The sequence below is a fragment of the Amblyomma americanum genome, chromosome 1 (genome assembly GCF_052857255.1).
Source record: "Amblyomma americanum isolate KBUSLIRL-KWMA chromosome 1, ASM5285725v1, whole genome shotgun sequence".
NCBI classification, from domain to species: domain Eukaryota; kingdom Metazoa; phylum Arthropoda; class Arachnida; order Ixodida; family Ixodidae; genus Amblyomma; species Amblyomma americanum.
Genome location: NC_135497.1, coordinates 435,159,448 through 435,165,623, shown reverse-complemented (window position 1 = coordinate 435,165,623; position 6,176 = coordinate 435,159,448).

Below are 6,176 nucleotides of genomic sequence, written 5' to 3'. Positions count from 1 at the left end.
CACTTTTGCACAGGGAAAGGACTGCGTGGCATCCTTAATTAAACAGTGACCGAATCTCTCATGAACAGCACCACAGGCAGCCTTGTGAACCTTGGCGCATATTCTGCTTACATTGTTTTGGAGCTGAAAATAATTAATGCGAGACCTGTTGCCCACATTTTTCCATTGGAGAGAAAACTGACGATCCTCTGGTAGCACAGCTGTTTTTTTCTTCTGTTGTTCTGCCCCATTCGTGGGTAATAACCGGTTGACCTCTTCCCCTTTCCTAAGCAGTTTACTGCAGGGGAGAGAGGACATGCTCTAGGAAACATCGCCGAGCTTGTTCAGTGTAACTCTCAGTAAATGAATGCACGCGTCTTCTCGAATGCAAAACACAGACGCTACAGACATCCCGAGTTTTGCTGATCGACATTAGCTTGAAAATTCAAGGTATTTCTTAAACGTGATTGCGATGTCCCCCGCCGCGGTGGCTCAGTGGTTAGGGCGCTCGACTACTGATCCGGAGTTCCCGGGTTCGAACCCGACCGCGGCGGCTGCGTTTTTATGGAGGAAAAACGCTAAGGCGCCCGTGTGCTGTGCGATGTCAGTGCACGTTAAAGATCCCCAGGTGGTCGAAATTATTCCGGAGCCCTCCACTACGGCACATCTCTCTTCCTTTCTTCTTTCACTCCCTCCTTTACCCTTCCCTTACGGCGCGGTTCAGGTGTCCAACGATATATGAGACAGATACTGCGTCATTTCCTTTCCCCCCAAAACCAATTATTATTATTATTATTATTGCGATGTCCAGAAGTGCCAAATAATAATCGTGGGCTATTTCGAAGTTGAGTGTAAGCCAGAATCTATTTCTCTACAATATTTAACATTATCTGCAGTGTTCCTAACGAACTAAATTAGGTCTTTCAGAAAAACACGATATTCATCATACTATAAAATATTTTCAGAAAGCCCACACGTTCTTTTCTATAGACATACCATTCATAGAAAATAACAGGTTCCTGGGGACCAGAGCTATTATTCATTAGATACACATGCCAGTTTTTTGTCGTTTTTTTCCCCAGAAATACTGCAAACTTCTTCGTAAGAGATAGATAAAAAAATAACAGTTGTAAAAAAAGGGGTAATGAATCAATGTTTTTTCCCAAAAAACTGTGCTGAAAAAGAGTCTTCTCAGTTGTGCTCATGAAACTTGTTTATCGTCGGCCTCATAGGAGCATTGTGCGAATTAAGCGCGGTTTGCAAGAGGCTGCCCATCAAATGTTTGTAGGCTGCATTCCATCTTTCTCACGCTCCTGACGTCGCTCTGTGCATTTCTACAACTGCCGATATTCTCTCCCGCAATTTGTGCACAGCTGCTTTCAGCTTTGGTTATAATCTCTTGGGCTCTACAGTAATGGAGGCAGAAGAGTGACCGTTATGTAAGCTCTTACCGGCTACAACGGGAGTACTAAGGAAATAATGAAGTAAGAAAAGGGAAGCATATCACAAAGCGCAGCCCCGCGATCACGTCCCAAACTGGCGCTGACGCTATCAAAGGACACAGTGCTGAGACAATCTAGGCGTATAGTGCTTCTTAGTAGACCAGGCAGCACGTAAAACCTCTTTCAGAGGATAATGAAGCATTATACAATCATAAAAACCATGCAGTTTCAAGGAAAGAAATCGAGTATAGAAGAAACAGTAAATTTCCCACTTAGCAAGTGAAGAAAAATGAGAACTCGCATATTACAGAGCAAACTTGAACACAGCTTCCTTTACTTCACCCTTTTACAACGTGCCTTTATGCTACAGTGTTTCCCTAAGTTCGTTAAAAATGTCAGCTACTGCCCCCGTCAAAAACATACAGCCCAAGGGGTTTGGTTGTGAGGAATGGAGCATGCCTCGTTATGCATTCTCAGCAACCGTAAGGTCTCGAAATAGAAATGGTTTTGCGTCCTCAATCCGCACAAGGTTCGGACTGCTAGTTGTGCTACGGAGCCCCGCGAAACACCCTAGAAGCAAACCCGTTGGGCTGTATTCTTTTGACGGGGTCTCTATGCAATCACTTACGGTTTGTGGCTACAGTTTGTAAACACTCGCGGTTTAACATATGTACTATTTTCTGTAATGCTACATTTTTTACCAGTAGTTTAACAGCATCTTATTTATGACAGCGCGCCAGCACAGTATACCTAAATGCTTATGTACTCATGTACATTATACCTAAATACTCAAGTACTGGAAGTGTTCCGAGGGTACTTGTCTATTTCTCTGTTCAGGATCTGTGCCGTATGTTATTCTGCTCAGAATTCTACTGCAAAAAAAGCGCATCGAAGCACTGAGTAAAAATTCAACAGCTTACTTCTTATGGTCGGGACATGTACTGGGTAGCGAGATCACTTATGTAATTACATATTCCACTACTGCCTCATCCAAGGTGTTTCATGTAACTTGAACCAAGGATTTAAAAGAAAAAAGCGGCGCATAGAAGCTGGGCGAAACCAACGATATATTGTTTCCCGTTGTGTAGTTTCGTCAGACTGTTGTTAAATTCCGCTTAATCAGTTCATTAGCTGAGATAACTTATGTCAAATTTTAGTTATTCAATTTAGGGTCGCATGCGTTTCGCTAAGTTGCAGTGGATGATAAGAAACAAGCGATCCGTTTTGATGCGCAATGTATCTCCTACGTGGCTCTTTTTTTGGCATTTAAGGTAAACCCGCAAATCATGAAAAAAAATCACGTGACTGAGCTCATGCGCTACCACATTCCAGCGTTCCCAACCGAGTATTTAACGAACGCAACACGCGCGCTGACAGTGCCCAGTTCGGCGGGCTGCACAACTATACAAATCAAGAAAACGTGGGCTACCCTTAACCAACGTTTTTAGATAAAGACAGTTGGAACACTTGCTCCGGAGATTGCGGCCCCATTCTCTCTCCGCTTTAATCTCAAAGATACGCGAGCCCATCTCTAAGGTCGTGACAGTACCGCGATAGTTTTCTTGGTTTTATCTTCGACGCCGCCGCGACGCCTATTGGCTGAGCTCGGTCATGTGGTCAGTTTGCTGCATAACTGGTACACGCTGGTCCGCTCCGCGCAACGCCTGTGTCGGGTGCGACTGCTTCTTGCCGCGCGTCGCTATTGATGCTCACTGGTTGGATTTTGTCTCCGTATTGCTATAGTTCGCGTGAGCTCTACGCGTGGGGTACGAGAGGACAGGATGTTTTAGGGAGTAGATCTTGATCGAAACTGAAAGCCCTTCTTCCCATGGTTCCACACGGTAAAATGCAAGAAACACGATGTGCCTCTTGGCCTCTCGTAGTTTGGCTTGACAAAATTCTTCGCGCGGGTAACATGCGGCTGTGCAAAGTATAGGTCCGCTTCGTCAGCTGTGTGCAGGCCGCATCTCTTCTGGCCCTTAATGCTTACCTTCCTTGTCTTAATGTCGATGTGGAGCGCAACAGCTCTTAGACGTCGCGTAGAACACCTCTAAAACTGCGGCTGGAGGCGCAGTAACAGCTGTAAATTTTACGAAGTTTGGTCCCCTAAGTGCTCGTCTCGCGACACCGACTGCAGCAGAAAGGGGCCGTGTACAGGTGGTTCTTCCTTGGCTTCTTTTAAGAGTTACTTTAAGGAATAAACGAGTGACTTATTGACATTTTCAGAAGTAACTTAAACGCCTACTGAATTTCGCAGCCGCGGGACTGAATGCCAACTTCCATTTACTTCGTAAAATCCCCTGGTTAAGTACGAAATCTGACGTTTTGAAGCCGCCAAGAACGGATTCTAGGACGCTAAATAAAGTAACTTGCTCCGGTATGCATTGAGATACGCTTAAAGAAGCCCGAACAACGAGCTTTTAAGCTTCCTGACGGAAGACAGCATTCCCTCACTATATCGGCTCCCGAAAGTTTGCGAGCTAGGAAGTGACAATAGGAGCAGCCTTTTGTCAACGCTTCTTTAACGTGCCCGGCTAAAGTTATGATTATAAATTGAATTAAACCGTCTTGTTTCATTAATACAAAAGAGATCAAGGCGAAAACTACATTCGCATTCCTTGAATATGATTTTATACGTCTGTTGACGCTGCTCGAGCTTGGAGTAGCAGACGACGCGCCCAACTTATAGCGACCGCAGCGCCACCTCCTGGGCGGCGATCGCGGGGTCCGCTCCGTTCCCTGGCGACACAGCGCTGTTTTACAACTGCCATTTTCTAAAATCGTTGCCCTGAACAATGGAGCTTCGCTCCAATCTATTCCTTTTTTTGTTTTGTCTGTGTTATGGTATAGTGCCTAGAAAATACACGCTAGTGAGCCGACCGTGGCCTCCCTGGTGGCACCGAGAACGATGAATGCCGACGGCCGCCGTATGGAGCGCTGCAAGTCTAGAGGGTGCGGACCGTGCCGTATCGCTCTCGCTTCATCAGCAAAATGAGTGCTGCATCTTTGCTTTAGTTAAGCCGTTAGCGACCATAGCTGTCATGGAGGCAGGTTACAGTATTTGGTTTGAGTCTCTGACTAGAAGTTACAAATTTAGGACTTGTCACATGCGCGAAAGCTTCGATGCATTTCAGCACATCTTCGAGCTTCGAACATCCGGTGCTTAAGAAGGGAACAGCGAATATGTGTTCTAGAGCCGATAGAACATAAGCTTTATTTCTAGGGCACTTTTTCGGCAACATTTTCTCTAACAATGCAGGTGAAACACGTCAGTAAAGTTAACACTTTACTGGCTTTTATTTAGATGCTCTGCGTGCTTGGTTTTCAGGAAGAATTCTTTGGTACTTACAGAAAGCATAGGACTCTCCATCGGACCGCGTAGGTAACACTTCTCAGCAAAAAAACATGTCTTTGTTGGAAGTGTGCTTTCCTGAGGCCGGGTTTATGCCGCATCAACCACAAAGATTTGTCAAGGAAACCTTTTTGATCAAGGATTCGGCCTCTTTGCAAGCTCATTGTGATGGTATGTTTCGACTTTTCTCTTCCCCTCAGATACAGCGCGGCTACCGCTGATTGCCCATCGAGCAAAGCTGCTTTCTTCAGCTTCACAATAGGCGCAAGTTAATTAATCCACTGGCAGAGGTGGCACTTCCATCCATGTCACTGAAATAGAGACGTTGCAGAATAGCTCTCGCTCTGGCTCTAGACAGATAGGTTCACAATTATTTTGTGATTCATCAATTCACCAGCGCTTGCTTCTTTAGAACTACAGTGTGTGGTGCACTTTTCAATTACTAAAGCTCCGTTGTCGGCACCAGATCGTTCCAGGCTCACCGATTCGGCACTCTCAATGGCTGAGCACAACTCGGAGGCTTCCGACGCTGATCCCCTGTGACGCTTTGCTATAGGCTTTTGCTCGCACAGATGTCTAGTTTTCCTCTTTGCTGATATATTTTAAGCACAATGTGTTTTAGATAATGCGAGAATATCGTAGGCATCAAGGGGGGGGGGGGGGGGTGTCGGGTTCCAGACGCGGTTTATCTCGGGAAGCTCGCTGTGGTTACTACCGTGATATTGAACATGCGCTCGATAAAACTGCTCTCTAAAATGTTTTTCCCAAACCATGCAGCTGGTGTCAGCCTTCCTTCTTCTCTTTTGAAGTTTCTTTCCCATTCTGCAAGTAGCATCAGGTGGCGCAGTAAACATGGAAACGCTCTACTTGTTCGAGCTGTATACCGCTTTTACACTGTGGCACAAAGCAAGTTTTCTCTTTGCACTGTCGCTTTGACTTTGACGTCCTTTTGTGCAGTCACACATGGCTCGTTTAGTGATGGGCACGGGAAAAGAAAAATCGAGAGCTCAGTTCATATGATTTGACTACACAGTGAAAGCACGCAGAACGTATTACGCACGCACAAAACCGACGAAATCACCACAGAACGACTCGGAGGAGCGGACGCGATGACTTGCATGTGCAAGCAGGCACGCAGGACAACAAACACGTGCACAAGCACGTTAATCACGCACGCACATGACCAGGTAGCTGCCTTCCGAACCCAGAAAACCGCATCGTCTGCTGCGGCAGCATCCTTCGGCCAAGCAGCGCCCTCTGTCGCCATCGGTGGGCTGTCATTGCAAACGGCGCCACCATCGCCCATGTCGCAGCGCTGGCGCTCGGCACACTAGGCAGTATATTCTTGTTGACTCTAGTTATGGCAAAGGGTTTGGCTGTGGACTTGCTCAGCTAATTCACGA